Source organism: Medicago sativa, chromosome 7 (genome assembly GCF_051527215.1).
Source record: "Medicago sativa cultivar Bolivia chromosome 7, Bolivia_mono, whole genome shotgun sequence".
Taxonomy (NCBI): domain Eukaryota; kingdom Viridiplantae; phylum Streptophyta; class Magnoliopsida; order Fabales; family Fabaceae; genus Medicago; species Medicago sativa.
The window spans coordinates 13,921,032-13,941,408 of NC_140755.1; the positions used below are offsets into that span (position 1 = coordinate 13,921,032).

At 34.3% G+C, this 20,377-nt stretch overlaps 2 pseudogenes across 2 annotated transcripts; both read right to left on the reverse strand.

Annotated features, from left to right (window-relative positions):
- Positions 1 to 2,747: 2,747 nt before the first annotated feature.
- Positions 2,748 to 4,488, reverse strand: LOC146904434 (phenolic glucoside malonyltransferase 1 pseudogene; annotated as a pseudogene). The gene has a single exon (XR_015019971.1). The product of XR_015019971.1 is annotated as a phenolic glucoside malonyltransferase 1 pseudogene (transcript).
- A 5,869-nt stretch (positions 4,489 to 10,357) lies between these two features.
- On the reverse strand, positions 10,358 to 11,940 carry LOC146904435 (phenolic glucoside malonyltransferase 2 pseudogene; annotated as a pseudogene). Its single transcript, XR_015019972.1, has one exon. The product of XR_015019972.1 is annotated as a phenolic glucoside malonyltransferase 2 pseudogene (transcript).
- Positions 11,941 to 20,377: the final 8,437 nt, after the last annotated feature.

A 20,377-nucleotide genomic window follows, 5' to 3' on the forward strand; every position in this document is an offset into this window, starting at 1 on the left:
TACGTAGGCAAAGGACTTGTCCTTCCAAATCAATAAAATGTAGATAAACTAGGTCTCCTTTCTTTTATCTTTTCAAACTCCATTTTTTTCAAAACAAGCAAGCTATAGCACATTAATTAAATGAAACTAAGAGGTTTCGGTAGAGTATTACGGACAAAAAGGGTGCTAATACCTTCCCTTTATGTAACTAACCCCCGAATCCTAAAATCTTTTCAAAATGGGGTATTTGAACTTTTTCCCCTTTTCTTAAAAAATTAAATGTTCAGTCGTGAAATAAATTAGTGAGTCAAAAGCTATTCAAATAACCTTGATCTCCGAAAAATGACGCGACATAGAGGTAACTGGGGAAAGAGTAACAAGTCAAAGTTTAATTGCTTTAACTGTAACAAGATGAGTCATTTCAAGAAGGATTGTCCGGAGATTAATGGTAACTCCAAACAAATTGTCTCTGAGGGTTATGAGGATGTGGGTGCTTTTGTCGTGTGTTGTTTACAGGATGAAGAAGGTGATGTTTCTCACCTTGGGAGTGATTCCTTGTAGAGCAGTGTTCGTCTGGAGTGACGTTAAACACTCAACATCAGCCTGGAGAGGCGATGTTAGGAACACTCTTGGTCAGTCTGAAGAGGCGGAGGTAAGAATATTTGTGATCTACCTTTGAGGTGTAGTTTCAAGGTGGAAGACATAGTGGGATCTACGCATTTGGAAGTTGAGGTAGAGAAAGCTCAGCTTCAGGTGGAGTTGAACACACCGAGAATGGTACGACTATGGAGGACCTTGGGTGTTATGCTCTAGTTGTGAGCTAAGGAATTCTTCATGAAAACGAAAGGCATTCCGGAGTTTGAAGAATGTATAGCATGACTCTTGGGATTATGGTGATTGGATGCAAGGAGATCTTCAAGGAAGCGGGAGATGTCCCGTGGTTGAAGAGGTTATGGTGTATACTTGTGGAACTACCTAAAATTCCTAGAGTAGTTGGATGCAAGGATCTTCGAGAAGGCGGAAGACATTCCGATGGATGAAGTGGTTAAGGTGTAGACTTGTGGAACTACCTAAAATTCCTAATGTAGTTGGATGCAAGGATCTTCAAGAAGGCGGAAGGCATTCCGATGGTTGAAGAGGTTGGGTGGAAACTTGTGGAGCTACATGGTGTAGTGGGAAGCAAGGGAAAAAGAAGCATGGTCGTTGATGGTTAAATTGGCATCATCACTAATTTAGAGTCAAGGTCGAGAATGGTGTAGTATGACTCAAGATTTGATGGATGAAGAATATTGTTGCTAAAAATATAAAAGATTTGTTTCAAATATATTGTGCTGAAAATATATTTATGAACAATAAATATATTTTTGTACCGTATGAAGGAAGATTTGATGCAAATATATTTTGAAAGAGAATATTTGATGCAAATATTCTTTCACCGAAGGAGAAAAAAAAACGTATCTTCAGCGTGATATCCGTTCCAAATTTATGAGTTATATTTCTCTATAAATATAAACCTTGTATCAGATGTAAACCTTGAGTGAGAGAGTTAGAAAGTCTGAAAATAAGGGTTTAGAAGTCAACAAGAAAACTATGGTTTGTATAGAGTTTGCTCTTGGCAACAAACACTAGGGTTGAAATTGATTCACCTACCCTTTGATATCTCTTTTGTAAATTTACCCCAGATTAGGTCAGTTTTGAAACGAACTGGGTAAACAAATTTCGTGTGTTTTCTCTTTCTTTTCTCTCGCTGTTTTCTACTTTTGCTTGTGTTTATAATTGTCACCCACTTTAATATTGATTGCTTGATTAGTTTACTCCACACATCAAGTATTTTTATTAGTGTGATTTTTTAACGAATTCTCAACAAATACATTACACAATCTTTCTTAAACTTTCAATAATTCATTCTAATCCTCCAAAAAAATCCTTAAATAAAACACAAAAAGACTACAAAACACTAAAATACATGTTATGACGATGAGTTAACGCCATGCCAAACTTAAATTGTTGGTAGTCATCAAATACTCCCTCCGGTCATTATTATAAGCAAATTTTGACTTTTTAGGTTCACTCAATAAATTATGTATATGGTCTATATTATAGACTACATACATCATTTATTGAATGAATCTAAAAAGTAGAAATTTGCTTATAATAGTGACCAGAGGGAGTATTAAAATAGTCATACATTCAAATTGCAATCAATAAAGTTACGCACCTCTCAAATTACAATCAACCTTGGTACTTATATCATCGTCCTGTCTCACTTCCACCTTCAGGCTAACTTACCATTTTCATTCTCCAAGTCTTTAATCATGGTAAACGTAGAGTTATAACTCAAATTTTCAACCACACTCAATTCTCTATTTACTCTCTCACCAATCATCCAGATTCTAGAGTTTTCTCATCCTTAGGATTATATTTATTATGGTATTGGTAAATATTGTCTCTTGGAGGATTGTGACGCATACGTTGTTTGAACTACTCTCTCCCCAAACGGATTTGGTGGTTTTTTCCAAGACCATAATTTCTTGAACTGCAAGTTGTGATTTCAAGTGAGACGCAACAATCACTAGGATTTGGACTTGCTTGTTCTAATCGATTCATCCTTAACCGAAGTTGATTAACCGCTTCTGTTCAACCACTTGGTTATATAGTATTCCTAATTTTCATTTAGTAAATTGCTTTGAAAGACCTTGTTTACTTTAGACTAGAATTTTGTGGGCATCAAATAATGTCCAGAATAGTAACAAAATTGAATACGATAATTGGTTTGTAAGCTTTATAATTTTCAAGCAAATCATGAATGCGTGTGAGTGATCAATTTTGTCTAGGAACCAAGCACAAGATGTCACATGACACTATTACAAGCTTTCAAATTATATAAATTATTGAATGAAAAACATCAAAATAAATTATCCCTGCAAACCAATAAAGTCTACACATACACATGAAGAAACTCAAGATGCAATCCCTTTGACAAAGAGCGAAGCAAAAGCTTCCATTGCTTTTTTGTTAGACACAAAACCTATCTCAACACCATCATCATTTCTACAATCAGAAAGACAAAAGGCACCAGTTCTATCTATAGAAACCATTTCAACTTTCTTTGGTTTTCCACAACCAAAATCAGTACTATAAACCTCAAATTTAGGTGAACCAGCAGCACCAATTGCTTTAACATCAGAAATTGCAAGACCGCCAAGTAACGATGAACAAAAATTTTCAGCTCCATTCAACACTCCATCTTTTAAAGTTTCCAAAGCTTCACTTAACACTTCAACCGCCACGATTAGTCCATCTTCCCCCAATAACTCACTTGTTTCAACAATTGCAAGTCTTCCTCCAATACAATTTCCAAAATATGTTGCAGGAGTCGGTGGTTCTAAACGATTCCAACAATCAATATTCAAAGCCATCAGAGCATTTTTGTTCTTAATTTTCTCAGCTTTCATTCTGCATACCCAGGCATAAGCTATGGATACAACAAAAGTTGACAAGTGAAGGTTTTTTTTCTCATTCCTAGTACCCTTTTGCTTTGACACTACAAATTCCTTAAGCTTTTCGATATCCAAACGAGATAATTGAAATAACCCTCTAAATGATTCTTCTGGAACTTGAAGATCCCAAACCATTAAGCTTCTATTGTTGGTTCCACCTTGCTTTGACCAATCACTCAAATATTTTGCCTCTAATTCATTTGGATCCTTGATTATTTTTCTATCATAGAAAGGACAAAACTCATGTGGCAAAAAAATGGGTGATTCTGATTCAGATACTTCCTTTTCAAGATTTCTACATAGGTAAGCCCAAGATTTGATAAAAGAAGTTGAAGTTTTACCATCTAAAACAGCATGATGTGAAGTAATACCAATTGAAAATCCATAGTTTGGAAAAACGGTTACTTGAAGAGCCAAAACAGAAGCTTGATCATGAGAAATATTCAAGTTAGGTAAAAGATCATGTATTTGTGTAGCTTCAGAAAGGTGCTTACCTGAAAGATGATTGAAATCAGCATCAGATTCAGCTATGGTAAGTGAAAGAGTGTTTCCTTTGATGAATTTAATGATTGGCTTGTGAGAATCATGAGGCCAAATGAGATGACCCAAAAGAGGATAAAAATGAAAAAGTGCAATTGAAAGTGATTTTTTTAGTTTGGGAAGAAGGGTGTTGAGGAAGAGTGAGGCTTGGTGTGGGAATTCATAGAAGAAAATTCTTTGAACAGGTGGTAATCTTAACCATAGTATGTCAAAGAAAGTAAGAGGAAGTGATGTATCTGAAGGTAGTTCTTCTTGTGAAGATGGTGCTACATTGAAAATTTCTATGATTTTGGTCATTTTTTCAGTACAAGAAAAATGGAAGATCGTAAGATGAATGAAGGTGTAATTGATTCTTGTTTTTCTGAGGACACAACACATTTCGGTCCTACACCTTAAAGATACCTGACACTCTTTTATTGTTATGATAGTAGGTCCTACTATCTTCACGTGTTCAACGAGCAAGATCCTATCATTAGATAAGGATCCTCTCATTTGGGGAAAGATAAATATAATATTGATAGTAGAATTTATACCTCATTGTCAATTCCGTCTATGACTTTTAAAATACAAAATAGTTTCTAAATGTGTACCTCTTAGTTTTCTAATGTTAAAAACTTTTGTTAACTTATGAGATGATCTTGGAGAGTTTCCATAGTAATTTCATAGTATTTTTATTTTAACCCAATTTTAGTAACTTTCAATTTTTGTTTCAGTTTGTTATTTTCTATAGTATTCTAGGGTTTGTTATTTCCTTATTTAAACTTAACAGATGTAACCTAATAACAACTGTTATAACTTTTATTCATTCAATAATATTTTAGAGAAGCTCTCTCAATTCTGGTGGATTCCGTAAACTCTTATTTGATAGGTTTGTCGCTTGCAACCTGTCTGTTTATCTTATAGGTTTAGCGCTTGCTAACCCTTGCTTCCGTTCTGCGTCAGTTGGTATTAGTGCAGGTTTCTCATGTTCTTTTTCCTAACGTGATCAGCCATGGGAGATCAACCAGTGACAAAAGCAGAGGTTGTCGCGGCTCTTACCCCGGCCCTCAATGCTTTGGCTGCACCACTGGCGATGTTAACAACTAACCTGAATAACATCGGCAACACCAACAACAACAACAATAACAACAACAACAACAATTCGAACTGGGGAGCAGAACCAATTCCGGTTATTAGGGTTCTTGATAACAACCATACTATTGTTATGTACCGAAAATCAAAACATACACGTGAATCTGATTTGGAATACTATGATCGTAGATATTACAACAAATTGAAGGATGATTACTATGAGTTTAAAATCTTTAATTTGATATATCATTGTCCGTTTTGTTACAACAAAGATTACTCCTTGATCGACCTTTTGAGACATGCTTTCAGAATTGCAGGTAACACGTCTAAGACGATTAAAGATATTGCTAAACATTCTGTTTTGATAATGTATATTCTAAGGTATCATAATGTTAATGTTGATAAAAATAAGCCACTTGATGTTAATATTGTTATTGATAAGCCACCTGGTGTCGGTATTGCTAGCGGTAAGTCGGTTAATTTGAGTGTCGTAAATCAGAAGTGGTTTGATATGAATGTAACTAAGGGTCATGACAAATATCTCTTTCTCTACAAGTCGCAACATCGGATTATGATTTTCAAAAGATAATTGGAGAGATCATAGCGGCGCCAGAGTGCGGCATACCTCCTCCGCCACTGAAACCACCAGATCTTCAATCGCCACCGCCGTTGTCTAAGATACCACCAGATCGACATGTTGCTACTGGTATTGAGCATGCTACTACATTTCTTCAACGACATAAAGGCAACTACTATATTTTCCAAATCAAACCATCTTTGTGTTTCACTCAATGGGATCCAGGAGTGTGGTCTCTTATTCTTCGGAGGAGTCAACAAGCATGGGAGCTCTTTATCATAGTGAGAACTCGGGGTCGAGTTCTTCAGAGGTGGAGGAGACTGATGTAGGAGGGTTTCCATAGTAATTTCATAGTATTTTTATTTTATCCCAATTTTAGTAATTTTATGTTTTTGTTTCAATTTGTTATTTTCTATAGTATTTTAGGGTTTATTATTTCTCTATTTAAGCTTAACAGATGTAGCCTAATAACAACTTTTATAACTTTTATTCATTCAATATTATTTAGAGAAGATCTCTCAATTCTGGTGGATTCTAGAAACCTTTATTTGATAGGTTTGTCGCTTGCAACATGTGTGTTTATATTTTAGGTTTAGCGCTTGCTAACCCTTGCTTCCGTTCTGCGTCATGAGGTGACAATTGTTTTAGGCTGATAAGATGAATGATGTGATGTAGGGACCAAATTGAATGTAACCTAAACAAAATCGGGGACATTAATAAAATCTCTAAATCCTTAAATTTCAAAGATCATCTAGTTTATTTGTATGACTCTTAACGAATGTTTCTAGTTAATTATGTATTTGAAAGATAAATTATGAATGATTTTACAAAATTATCTCTTATTAATGACATGAGAAAAAACGATTAAAAGAATAGAAAGAAGATAGAGTAATAAATGATAAAGAGTTTGATAAAAAAAATCATTAATGATGTAATGGTATTGAAAAGTGACTTATAATAAAAATCAAATATTTTTTTCAAATTGACTTATAATAAATATTGGCCATTGCATCAACTTGATGTTAACGATGCACTCTTTAAAGGAGATCTTAATGCACAAGTATTTACAAAAATACTATTTGGATTCTCTCATAAAGAGAAGTTGTGTTTGTAAATTAAACAAATCAATTTATTGTCTCAAATAGGCTTCTCACTAATGGTTCTCTGAATTCTCCATCACTCTTATTCAGAAAGGTTTTCGTCGATCAACTTCTGATTATAGTTTGTTCACTTACAATTGTGATCAAACGACAATATATTTGTCCTTCTTATGTTCATGACATCATTATCATTGACGACAATGACGATGCCATTTCAGAAATAAAGTAATTTCTTTCACCGTATTTATCCATCAAAATCTTTGCTATTTCTTAGGCATTGAAGTAACTTGTTCTAAAAAAAGGATTATTACCTTAGCCATCAAAATCTTATACACTTGGAATTTTATCTGACACTAGTATGACTGGTTGTCGCCCATCATATATTACTTTGGAGAAATACCTTTTTATACGACCAAATGACGACACTCCTCTTTCTGATACGAAAGTTTATCATCCTACCATTGGTCGTCTCATAAATCTAACATTGACACTACATAATATTCAATACGCCGTTAAAACTATCAGTTAATTCATGAAATCCCCATGCTTCTATCATCTAGATGCAGCCACACAGGTTCTTCGATATCTTAAAGGGAGTACCAGAAATGTTTATTTCCCTTTGCATCCAACTCCATTAATTTAGTTAGATATACAAACTATGAATATGGTTTGGTTTTCCTACAACTCATTGTATTTCATGGAATAGCATGAAACAACCAACAATTTCTCGTTATTCTGCTAAACTAGAATATCATTCTTTCGCAACTTTATCCTATTTGTTGCAATGGTTAAAATATCTTCCCTCTGATCTCGATATTGACCAACCTTAGCCATTTACATTGTCGAAAATCTAGTTTTTCATGAGTCCAGATATATTTGATCCAAGAAATTGGGATGTTTTTTAGGATGATCCAAGAAATTGAAATGTTTTTTAGGATGATCCAAGAAGATGAGTCTGAAAAAGTGCAGAACACACAAAACTGCAAGGAAATGAAGATCGTTCTTCAAAATCACGAAGAAACGAGAAGAATGATGAATCGTGAATGAATTCACCAAGAAAACGGAAGAAACTGTGAGTAAATGCAATAAAAAGCATGAAAAATGCAACGGAGAAAGAATGGAGAACAAAGCTTTATATGCAAGTGGAAACGTACTACTAAGCTATTAGAATTGTACTACACTCTAGTTACTTGTACTACAAGTAACACGTGTCTCTTCCCTATTGGTTGAGATTTGCTCATGGTGTAATATATACATCAGAAGCAATGAATCAATTCAAAATCAATAATTATAAATGAATCATACATATCAGAACATATCATACACATCAGACGCAACATTAATGTATCGTACACCATCGACATTCAAATAGTTTGACAAATTCATTACATACTTGGGATACGTGGCATATTTGAGATTGCAAAGCCATTAGTTTCAAATGCAAAAATTAAATTATTTTGTGAAGGGACAAACATGAAAATGTCGAAGACACATGGAAGTTTGTCAAGAGTTTGAGAAACATAGCAGTGCACGCGTTGGAATCATCATTTTTTTTGTTATTTGCAGTTATCTGATCATGATAGTGTATATAGTAGTTTTTGTATAAGAAAGGGTTAATAGTGTTTTTCACCCCTGTAATATAGGCCATTTCCAGTTTTCTCCCTTGTAAAATTTTCAGTTTGATTTGCACCCTCGTAAAAAAAAAAATTCCGGAAAACACCCCTCCCCCCTCCAACCTAGCAGATTCGCTTACGTGGCGCTGACTTGGCTTTTTTTTTCATTTTTTATTTTTTTTAAATGGCCACGTGTCAAAAAAAATTCCACATCAGATTTTTATTTTTAAAATATTTGAAAATAAATTTTAAAAAATAAAAAAAATCCAAAAAATCATAAAAATATTCAGATTTTTTGCAAAAATTTAAAAAATCGAAAAATAATTTTTTAAAAATTCAGATTCTGAAATATAAAAAAATAGAAAAATAGTCATATTTGTTTCCAAAAAATTTAAAAATCGAAAAAAAAAATTAGATTTTTTTTTCAAAAATTAGAAAAAATCAGAAAATATAATCAGATTTTTTTTAAAATTAAAAAGATTTTATAAAATTCTGGAATTTAATTTCCAAAATTACAAAAGAGGTCAGATTTTTTGAAAAAAAAAATCTGTATACAAATATAGAAAAAATTCAGATTTTTTATAAGATTTATGATTTCAACCTCCTCTAAGGAAGTGCTGAATTCTAGGAAAAATGGATTTCCATGACTTTTATAAAACCCTCTAAATTTGTATCCAGATTCTCAAAAGTTAAATTTTTTTCCAGAAATTTTTTAAAAAAATCTGACTTTTTTTAATTTGAAAATTTACTTTTTTTGTATTTTGAAAATTAAATTCCAAAATTTTTTAAATCTTTTTAATTTTAGAAAAATCTGGTTATATTTTCTGATTTTTTTTAAATTTTGATAAAAAATCATAATAGTTTTTTTATAATTTTTTAAATTCAAATTTTTTTCGAAAAATTTCTGGAAAAAATTTAGGATAAATTCAAAATTTTTTTCGTAAATTTTATTCAATAATTTTTATAAAATATTGGAAAAAGTTGGTTTTTTTATACAAAGAAAAAAATTTGGTAATAAAAAACATTTCCAGATTTTTTTAAAAAAAAAAAATTCCTGAATTTTTTTTCTAATTTTTACAATTTTTTTATTTTCAAAAATTAATTTTCAATTTTTTTAAATATTTTTTTATTTTTAAATTAATATAAATGAATTTAATTTTTTTTGGATTTTTTTTATTTTTAAAAATTAAATATCAAATATTTTAATAATAAAATCTGATGTGACCAATTTTAAAAAAAATAAAAAATGAAAAAAAAAGCCAACTCAGCGCCATATAAGCGAATCTGCTGAGTTGGAGGGGGGAGGGGTGTTTTCCGGATAAAAAAAAATTACGTGGGTGCAAATCAAACCGAAAATTTTACAAGGGCGAAAACCGGAAATGACCTATATTATAGGGGTGAAAAACACTATTAACCCTATAAGAAATAAGGGTCACAAATCATTCACAGAAACCTTAAACACTCAAATTATCAATGTTACAGCGAGAAACGGGTCTTAGACAAATGTATGATTTTGTGTACTAGTGTTCTTCATTCATTTAATCACATGCTCTCTCTTCAAAGATTGTTTGCATTTACTTTAAGTTTTTATTTTATTTTTAAACGAATTTCGACTCAGTCGAAATAGTTATTTAAATTCATCTTTTTACATTCAAATCTATGAACATGATGAACATTTAAATATTTTTGGGAAATATTGCACAAATATGTCATAGAATTTACTAGTTTGATCCTGTAAGTAATAAATTTAAAACTAATCATTGTATACCAAAAACATCGATAAACAACCACCAACACAAAAAAAAAAAACTCACCTTTCTTGATTTTCTTCCCCCTTCTCATGTTCATCATCATTCATACATTCATAACAAAATCCAAACAAACACAAAAAAAGAGAAAACAGAAAAAGATATAGAAAAACTCAAAATCATCATCTTCATACATTAATCAAATAAAAACAAAACAAAAAAACCAAAATCATACACGCAAAAATTTATTAAAAGTACCATAAAAAATTTAATCCTGCATAACAATAGAGTTTACACATACACATGAAGAAACTCAAGATGCAATGCCTTTGACAAAGAGCGAAGCAAAAGCTTCCATTGCTTTTTTGTTAGACACAAAACCTATCTCAACACCATCACCATTTCTACAATCAGAAAGAGAAAAGGCACCAGTTCTATCTATAGAAACCATTTCAACTTTCTTTGGTTTTCCACAACCAAAATCAGTGCTATAAACCTCAAATTTAGGTGAACCAGCAGTACCAATTGTTTTAACATCAGCAATGGCAAGACCTTTAAGTAACCATGATGACCAATTTTCAGCTCCATTCAACACACCATCTTTTAAAGTTTCCAAAGCTTCACTCAACACTTCAACAGCAACAATTAGTCCATTTTCTCCAAATAAATCACTTGTTTTAACAAATGCAAGTCTTAATCCAATACAATTTCCAAAGTATGTTGCAGGAATCGGTGCTTCTAAACGATTCCTGCAATCGATATTCAAACCTATCAAAGCATTTTTGTTCTCAATTTTCTCTGCTTTTATTCTACATACCCATGCATAAGCAATAGATACCACAAATGTTGACAAGTGAATTTTTTTATTCTCATTCCTAGTACCCTTTTGTTTTGACACTACAAATTCCTTAAGCTTTTCAATATCCAAACGAGATAATTGAAATAATGCTCTAAATGAATCTTCTGGAAATTGAAAATCCCAAACCATTAAGCTTCTATTGGTTGTTCCACCTTGCTTTAACCAATCACTCAAATATTTTGCCTCAAATTCATTTGGATCCTTGATTACATTTCTATCATAGAAAGGACAAAACTCATGTGGCAAACAAAGTGGTGTTTCTAATTCAGATACTTCATTTTTAAGCTTTCTACATAGGTAAGCCCAAGATTTGATAAAAGAAGTTGAAGTTTTACCATCTAAAACAGCATGATGTGAAGTAATACCAATTGAAAATCCGTAGTTTGGAAAAATGGTAACTTGAAGAGCCAAAACAGAAGCTTGTTCATGTGAAATATTCAAGTTAGGTAAAAGATCATGAATTTGAGTAGCTTCAGAAAGATTCTTACCAGATAAATGATTGAAATCAGCATGAGATTCAGCTATGGTAAGTGAAAGAGTGTTTCCCTTGATGAATTTGATGATTGGTTTGTGAGAATCATTAGGCCAAATGAGATGACCCAAAAGAGGATAAAAGTGAGAAAGTGTAAGAGAAAGGGATTGTTTGAGTTTGGGAAGAAGGGTATTGAAGAAAAGTGAGGTTTGGTGTGGAAACTCATAGAAGAAAATTCTTTGAACAGGTGGGAATCTTAACCATAGTATGTCAAAGAAAGTAAGAGGAAGTGAGGTTTCTGAAGGTATTTCTACTTGTGAAGATGGTGCTACATTGAAAATTTCTATGATTTTCGTCATTTTTTCAGTACAAGAAAAATGGAAGATTGTAAGATGAATTAAGGTGTAGTTGATTCTTGTTTTTCTGAGGAAACAACAAATATGGGTCCTATCCCATAAAAATACAAGTATCGATCTCTTTCAGTTATCTGACACCATTGGTTGAAGACAGAAAAAAAACACAATGGTGTTTTTTATTGTTATGATAGTAGGTCCTACTATCTTCACGTTGTAAACGAGCAAGATCCTCTCATTACAACAAATATCCTCTTATTTGGAGAAAGATAAATACTACTCCCTCCCGTCCGCTCTTATTTACAAAAAAAAGTTGATTTTTTTAGATACATTGAATAATTTATATATCTAGTCAAGAATCTAAACTAGATACATAATTTATTTAATATATTTAAAAAGTCAATTGTTTTTTGTAAATAGAACGAGAGGAAGTATAATATTGATAGTACAAACAAGCAGGAGTCGAATAGAATTGGTTCTACAAGGAAGAAAGAGTCGAAGAGAAGTTGGTGCAAGAAAAAGAAGTCATGCAGCGGTTACCATCGAAGGATCTTATTTGAGATTCAAATAGGTCTATAGTTAGTTACTAGCAGTTACGTTCGAACGTTTCTGTGTAGGTAGTTACTTAGTATAAATAGTAGTTTTTCATAGGAAAAACGGTTCACAATTCAATCATACAGAAAACTTACACTCAAACTATCCGCATTCAGAGAGAAACGAGTAACAATTCACAATGTATGAATCTGAGTACCAATTTACATTCAATCAATGCAATTTATGTTTGTTTGTTTGTTTAAATTTCATTGCAATTTACTTGTCTTGTTCAAGCAATTTATTTTATTCCTTTGAAGATAATCTCGACTGATTCAACCTTTGTTGGATTTCGACAGTTATATTAATACTTTTATACAACAATATCAAGAAGATTCATCACTTTCTGGAAAATAACAACCACAATATGTCCTAAGATTTACTGGTTGATCTTGCAAGTAACTATTTTTAAACCAGCAGTTGTTTACCAAAAACGTTTGTGCTTTTGTTTAAATCTTTCTTGAAAGTTTATTTTGTTAAGACTTATGATTCTTGTTGTGTATGTTCTTAAGAAATAAGAAGCAACTACCAGAAATGGTACGTCCTTCATGCAATAACGATTCGCCATCAAGCCCAACAATGGCATCGATGGCAGATACGGCGTTTGATGCGACTTCACAACAAAGTCTACAAGTGAAGCCAACTATAGGCGCAAGTCATGATGAAACTACAGGAGGAACAATTCTTGCCCATATATCGTCGACTATGCCCGCTTCGGCCTAGACAGTTGCTGCAGTGGCCTGGTCTAATGCCAGTTTTGGTGCTCAATTACATCAAAGCTTATGGGCTTTTGATGCATTAAATCACATGAATTATCCATATGGCATGCCTCCATCCTTTATGGCAGGCCATCATACTAATCCATCCACTTACTCAGAGAATTCGAACGTAATATGCCCTAAATTCTATTATCCTGGGGCGAGTGTTCCTGGTTCGAATCCTCAACAGTCATTAACCAATGCTTCATTATTGGCATTGAGGCATCAAATAGAGGATTGTAACCATGAAATGTTCAATATGTTGACTCAACAAATTGGTACAGTTTTTAATCCTTTGATTCAGGAAACTCAAAACAGTTACCTAACATTGTATGATCAAATGGGGCGAATCGCTGATTTCTTTGGTGCTCAAAACCAAAACCCAAGGCCTGTCGAAGGGTATGATGATAGATTTAATAACGGGGATCTTGCAAACCCATTGCCACAACCTGTGGTCGAACCAAAAGTGCCAAGGGTGCAAGAGAGAGTCCCAATATTGGTTCACAGGAACAAAGATGTTGATCATATAGTTAGGCGTGTCCAACAAAATAATTTGGAGGTCAAAATAATATAGCCAACATAGTTGAAACCCTTTTGACTCAAAATGGTTTCAATATGGGTTTATATAGGCCTAATTTTGTGTCGGCCGTATCTGGATATGTGTTAATGGAAGAGTTACCTAGGGGATGGGAAGTCTCTAAATTCACCAAATGTGGTGGAGAAACTAACAAATCTATTGTCGAACACATCGCTCGTTATTTGACAGAGGCAGGTGATATAGCAAACAATTAGAATCTGAGAATGAAATATTTTCCAAGTTCCCTAACTAAAAACGCATTCACTTGGTTTACAACATTATCCCCAAGTTTCATTTTCACTTGGAGTCAATTAGAAAAGGCGTTCCATGAACAATTTTACATGGGTCAATCCAAGATTATATTTGGTTTGTTATAACTAGAAAGCAACAAACATTTATATTCTTAGTTTTAATCAACGTCAAAATTTCATAAAAAAAAAAAAAACATAGTTCATAATTTTTAAAATAGAAAAAGTTTTATGGCTAATCCGCAGCAGTGGTGTTTTGAATCATAGTCTTGGTAGTACTGGAGTTTTTATGTGTAGCACAATTAGTCTTTAGTAGTCTTGTTTGTGCTGGAAGTGGGGTTGGTATTTTCTCTTTATTTAGTGTCACTTATGCACCAAGTTTATAGGAAATATGATACTTTTAGTTACTTGGTTTATGTATTGGTTGACTGGTGTGGATGTTTTGGATGTTGTTATTAGACTTTATGCCTCCTCTTTGTGTCAATCCTGGTATTTGTGTATGATGGTACTTCTGGTACCCTATCATATAATATATTTTTTGTTGCCATTTAAAAAAAAAAATAGAAAATGTTGTTAGTAGAAGGAGTAACTTCCAATCTAACAGACAGCTAGTATATCCTAACAATCACTCCCCTAAACTGAACTTTGTGATAAACATTATTGTTCAGTTTACAAACATTCAACAAAAAAAAGAGCAAAAATACATCGATCGTTTCAAGACATATCACAAATCCCTACCTTTTCCCTCAACTTGCAAAAAGTTTCCGGGGCTTGGTCATGATGTTTGCAATTTAATCTTGAGTGTTACAATGAACCAGTTCCACCACTCCTTCCTTTATAAGATCTCTGAGAAAGTGGTATATTACATCCATGTGTTTGCATCTGCCATGCATCACTGGAATATTCCAATTATACTATGTGATAATACATTTGTTCTGCTGGTGATGAATATTCCACAATTAAGTTGCTTAAGTTCCACATCAAGAAAGTATCTTCTATTCCCGAATCAGTCATAGCAAACTTACTTTACATAGGGTTTTTGAAATTCTCAAACATCACTTCATCATTTCATGTATAGATCTACATATAAGCTTACTATAAGATTTTTCCTCCAATTTCTTGCTTCACAAATAATGTATGCTCATAAGGACATTTGTCAAACTTCTGTTGACAAATTAAGAATCTATCTAACCAGACCATGCCCTTGGAACCTGTCTCAGACCATGCATAACTTTCTTTATCTTATACACTTTTTCTTTTTCTTTATTCTGATATTCAAGAGGTTGATCTACAAATACATCTTCTATAATCTCACTGTGAAGAAAGGCACCTTTCATATCCAGCTGATAAACTTTTCCAATCATTGCTAGCTGCAATAGCAAGTATTGTCTTAATTGTATCCCATCCTGCTACTAGAGAAAACACCTAATTATAGTCAATTCCATACAATTGAGAGTATCCATTTTCATTATACTTTCTTTTATAGCTAGATCCATTTCACACTTATATTTTAGCTTCTAGATGGTAGCTCAATTAACTCCCATGTATTATTTTTCTCTATAACTTCAATTTCCTGATCCATAACTTTCCTTCAGGTGCTGAGTTTAGCATCTTCTTCATATGTAACTGGGTCTTCACTATTACTGAAAAAGCTAAATTTTGCTAATCAGTTACTTCTTTCGCTTCTTTCTAATAAACACAGTCTTTAATCCACACAAGAGGTTTATCTTTTTATGAGACAATTCCTCATTGCCAAAATTTGAATGAGGATTCACATATATTTCTTCATTACTAGTATTACTACCATTCTTATCTGCTTCTCCATTACTGGTGTTGCCTTCATCAATGTGAACCTCAACATTTGATTCTTTATCATTGTTGTCTTTCTTATCATTTATGTCAGCTTGGAAAAGTGGTTCATTTTGTCTCTCATTCCAATTCCATCATTTATATCAATCCAAGCTTCTTTCTTCAAGCTTCTAATTTCTTTGTGGTCCTACTACACAATATGAGCACTTTTCTTGAACTTCTATCAGTGCTGGTGAACCATTTATTATTTCTTTCTTCACAAGAGTGTTTAACCCTTTGAAACTAAGATGTGCATATCTATAATGCCGTATATTGCACTTATCTTTGTGAAAAACAAGATTTTTTAGCTGAAGCTAGCTGACCAATATGTAATAATCGACATTAGCTATAATTTGTACCTTACCTCATGCATAATTTGAGACTCCTTTTGCCCATCACAGGCACCTTGAAATCATCTTCGAGCTTGACAGATTCTCTGAATGCATCATCATATTCAAACAACCAGTCTTTATTTCCTATCATGTGATTGCTACAACCTGAATCAAAGAACCAGACTTCTTCTTTTGTTTTAGTGCTCATATTTTCTTGATCCGTAAGAAACAATTCTACAGTGTCATCAAATTCAACAAAATTTGCATTTTTACTTTCCCACCTGGGACATTCATTATGATTATGCCCCAATTTGTGACACTTATAGCACTCAACAAGCTCTCATGCTTGTCTTTCTCTTGCATGCCCCCTGGCTCCAACACGTCCTCTTCCACATGCATAACCCCTTTATGGGTGTGACATCTTAAAGTCTTGTTCATCATCCTTTACTTTACGAGAATTCATTCTTTCTTCTTGCACAAGTAAGATGATTTACAGTTCATCAATAGAAAAAGTGGTAACATCGTTAGATTCTCCTATAGACACCACATAGTTGAATCTTGATGTCATGGACCTGAGAATCTTCTCAACAATCACTGATTCTTCCTTTCTTTCTCCATGAGAAGACATATTGTTTGCAATCATCAACATTCTTGCAAAGTAATCATTCACTGAATCTCCTTCATTCATAACCAAAGCATCAAATTTAGATCGTAAAGCTTGAAGTTGTGTGCATTTAACCTTTGTGGAACCTTGATATTTTCTTTTCATAAAATCCCAAACATCTTTAGAAGTATTGCGCACAAGAATTATTTCCAGGATAGATCTATCAATGGAGTGGAAAAGATAATTCTTTAACTTTATATCTTTTTACTTGCCATCTTCTGCAACTTTTAGTTGTTAAGGAGTTACATTTTGTGGTGCCATGGTGATTCAAGTTTCCACCAAATTCCAATATTCTTTTGATGGCAATAAATTCTCCATGAGTTCTTCTCAATGATCGTATAACCCATCAAACTTGGGAATTGTAGGAGGCATAAATGCTTGTTGATCTACCATAGCTAAAACTTCAAATCAGTTTGAAGATTACACAAGAAGGATTGAAGAAGAAAGAAGGATCTTGATGAAGGTCTATGAAATAATTTGCAATGAAAATCTTTGTAACTGTGAGATTTAACTTAAAATCAGGTTCTGCAGGAATTGTGGCATGATTGAAGGACAACGTGGCACGATGGGATGTTTCAGTTATGAGGCAAGTCACTGGAAAAATCGTGGCACGATGGGATCGCAACGTGGCACGATGGTGCGCTGGCAGCGAATAACAGAAACGTATTTTTGGGTGCATATTCGTTTCAAATTTTAAGCGAAACTTTTACTATAAATATAGACCTTGTATCAGACTAAACATTGAGATAGAGGGGGCTGAAACAAGGGTTTAGAAAGGCAACAACAAAACTAGGGTTTGTACAGAGTTTGTCTCTTGGGAACAAACACTAGGGTTTGAGGGTTGATTCACCTTGGGAAACACTATTAGGATTGAGTCTCTTGGTCACGGGAAGAGATTGGGGCTTTGGGTAGAATTAGGTGGGATACTTATTCTTGTAACCCATTGATATCTCTTTTGTAAAGTTACTCATCATTATAGTGGAACGGAGAGCTGCTCTCTCCCCAGACAAGGTCAATTTGGACCGAACTGGGTCAACAAATTCTTTTATGTTCTCTCTTTCTGTCTCTCGCTGTTTTCTACTTTTGTTTGTGATTATAACCGTGATCCACTTGTATTGGTTGCTTGAATATCCCTTGCTCCACACATCAAGTTTGTTATTGGTGTGATTTTTCATCGAATTCACAACAATTGGCGCCCACCATGGGGCAAGGGTTAAAGGATAATCAAGTACCATGGGTTCGAAGTGGGATACTGAGAAGTTTACCGGAAATAACGATTTTGGGTTATGGAAGGTAAAGATGGAAGCTGTGTTAATACAACAAAAATGTGAGAAAGCTTTGAAGGGTGAAGGTGTGTTACCGGTCACTATGTCACAAGCGGAGAAGACTGAGATGGTGGACAAGGCCAGGAGTGCCATTGTCTTGTGCCTCGGGGATAAAGTTTTGAGAGAAGTAGCGAAGGAACCAACTGCGGCATCAATGTGGTCAAAGTTTGAATATTTGTATATGACAAAGTCTTTGCCTCATCGGCAATTCCTAAAGTAACAACTTTACTCATTCAAGATGGTAAAGTCAAAGGCCATCATGGAGCTACTTGTGGAGTTCAACAAAATCATTGGTGATTTGGAGAACATTGAGGTGCGTCTTGAGGATGCGGGTGCTCTGATGGTGTGGTGTTGTTTGGAGGATGAAGAAGGTGATGTGTCTCACCTTGGGAGTCATGCCTAGTGGAGCGGTGGTCGTCTGGAGAGACGTTAAACACTCAACATCAACCTGGAGAGGCGGTGGTAAGAATACTCATGATCAGTCTGGAAAGGCGGAGGCAACAATACTCATGATCTACCTATTGAGATGGAGTTTTTGAATTTCGTAATGATCCAAGGAAAGAAAATCGAAATTATTCTGCTGCTTCTACTCCCTTCTGTTGTATACGATTTTCCTTCAGGTTGAAGATATAGTGGGATGTACGCATTTGCTAGTTGAGGTAGAGTACACTCAGCTTGAGGTGGAGTTGAACACACCGGTAATGGTACGACTATGGAGGACCTTGGGTGCTATGCTTTATTGGTGAGCAAGAGATTTCTTCATGAAGACGGAAGGCATTCCGGAGGTTGAAGAATGTATAGCACGGCTTGCGGGATTACCCTAAAAAAAGGCCAAGGGTGATTGGATGCAAGGTGATCTTCAAGGAAGCAGGAGATGTCCTGTGTTGAAGATGTTATGGTGAATGCTTGTGGAACTACCTAGAATTCCTAGCGTAGTTGGACTGCAAGGACCGTCGAGAAGGCGGAAGACATTCCGAAGGCTAAAGGGATTAAGGTGTGTACTTGTGGATTACTCTAAAAGCCAAGGGTGATTGGGCACAAGTAGATCTTCAAGGAAGCGGGAGATGTTCCGTATTGAAGAGGTATGGTATAGTCTTGTAGAACTACCTGAAATTCCTAGTGTAGTTTGATACAAGGATCTTCAAGAAGGCGGAAGACATTCAGATGGCTGAAGAGGTTAAGGTGTGCACTTGTGGAACTACCAAAAATTCCTTGAGTAGTTTGGACAGAAGGATCTTCAAAATGGCGGAAGGCATTCCGATGGTTGAAGAGGTTAGGGTGTAAACTTGTGGAGCTACGTGGTGTAGTGGGAAGCAAGGGAAAGAGCAGCAATGGTGGTTGATGTTAAAGTGGCATCATCACTGATTTGAAGTCAAGGTGGAGAATTGTGAGAGTTAACTTAAAATCAGATTCTGCAGGAATCGTGGCACGATTGAAGGACAACGTTGCACGATGGGATGTTTCAATTATGAGACAAGTCACTGGAAAAATCGTGGCACGATGGGATCGCAATGTGGCACGATGGTGCGCTGGCAGCGAATAACAGAAACGTATTTTTAGGTGCAGATTTGTTTCAAATTTTAAGCGAAACTTTTACTATAAATATAAACCTTGTATCAGACTAAACTTTGAGATAGAGGGGACTGAAACAAAGGTTTAGAAAGGCAACAACAAAACTAGGGTTTGTATAGAGTTTGTCTCTTGGGAACAACTAGGGTTTGAGGGTTGATTCACCTTGGGAAACACTATTAGGATTGAGTCTCTTGGTCACGGGAAGAGATTGGGGCTTTGGGTAGAATTAGGCAGGAGACTTATTCTTGTAACCCATTGATATCTCTTTTGTAAATTTACTCACCATTATAGTGGAACGGAGGGCCGCACTCTCCCCCAAACTAGGTCAATTTGGACCGAACTGGGTCAACAAATTCTTTTGTGTTCTCTCTTTCTGTCTCTCGCTGTTTTCTACTTTTGTTTGTGATTATAACCGTGATCCACTTGTATTGGTTGCTTGACTATCCTTTGCTCCACACATCAAGTTTGTTATTGGTGTGAATTTTCATTGAATTCACAACAGTAACTAAGCATGAAAATATTGTAACTAACTTCCTCTAAAAATTGTGTTTTTGTAAAACTAAGATGTTTATGTTAACCATGAATACCAATTGTGATGTGAATTGAATTCTCATTATTGAATAGTGTTGATACAATGCTTTATATAGTAG